Source organism: Suncus etruscus, chromosome 3 (genome assembly GCF_024139225.1).
Source record: "Suncus etruscus isolate mSunEtr1 chromosome 3, mSunEtr1.pri.cur, whole genome shotgun sequence".
NCBI lineage: Eukaryota > Metazoa > Chordata > Mammalia > Eulipotyphla > Soricidae > Suncus > Suncus etruscus.
In genome coordinates, this window is record NC_064850.1 from 28,847,959 (window position 1) to 28,849,160 (window position 1,202).

The window sequence follows — 1,202 nt, forward strand, 5'->3', positions numbered from 1 at the left end:
TTGATCTTGAAAATATAAAAATAACATTAACTGCTTTCAGAGTCTGTTAATGGGGCTAATTAGCTTATTCATTCAGCTACTTGGAATATGTTAGTTATCTTTTAAGAGTGCCATAAATGATTAATATGAAAGGTAGCTTTGGGGCTACCTCAATAGTACAGTGGATAGGGAATTTGTGTTGGCAGATAGCCATTCCATGTTCAATTCCTGGCTCCACACCTGGTCACCTAGGTCAGCTAGTAGTGATACCTGAGTTCAAAACCATGAATAAGACCTGGGCACCACTGTGTTTGGTAGAAAAACAAACAAAATAATAGATTTGAACTGAACTTTAAAGAATGAGTACAACAGTTTATATATTGTAAAAAACAGAAAACCAAACTCAGTTTTTTTTTCTAATTCATTTACTAAATATCCACTGTAGGGCAGATCAAAGTTGATGATCTTCCTGCAGTATTATAGAGTACTGAATAAGCCTATGGTTATTTTTAACCTGGGCAAAAATGACAGTAGTGTGCTCGCTTCGGCAGCACATATACTAAAATTGGAACGATACAGAGAAGATTAGCATGGCCCCTGCGCAAGGATGACACGCTAATTCGTGAAGCGTTCCATATTTAAAAAAAAAATGACAGTAGTAACAATTCTGGAACCCCATCTCTGCAAAAAAATAATCAGAGAAAAAACAACATAATTATCTCACATAAGGAAGGAAATAATATCACCAACAGAACTCTTATCTCTGTAATATGCATTATATGCTATAGTTTGCTGTAGCTAGAAAACTTTCAGATGAGTTTTTATAATCCAACCTAAGTCTGTTGGTGAACATCCTTCAATTAGGGAGAGAACAAATAAATATTGGTAATTTTATCAAATAAAAATGTAATAGGGTGATCTTAAGGCCTAAGTATTATTATGAAAATTAGGTGAACTGGTTTTGTTATTGATGGTTTTATTTATAGTCACTGATGTAGGCTTGACTAATGTCCAAAGTTTTGGAGGAGGCTAATGAATCTACACATGGCTAGTTCACTTGTATTTTTCCTGTGAAAATAGATTTTCAAAGCAATCCAAGAGACTAAGGATAGATTCATATGTACATGATAAATGTAAACACAATTTTCAGTATGAAACACTCAAATTCACTTCATGTTTTCTTTGATCTAGAACCAAAATAAAGCACCTTTTATAAGTACATT

The 1,202-nt window shown here is 33.4% G+C and overlaps 1 non-coding gene across 1 annotated transcript; it reads left to right on the forward strand.

Moving 5' to 3' along the window:
- Positions 1–514: 514 nt before the first annotated feature.
- On the forward strand, positions 515–621 carry LOC126005574 (U6 spliceosomal RNA). Its single transcript, XR_007494622.1, has one exon. It is a non-coding gene; the product is annotated as a U6 spliceosomal RNA (small nuclear RNA).
- Positions 622–1,202: the final 581 nt, after the last annotated feature.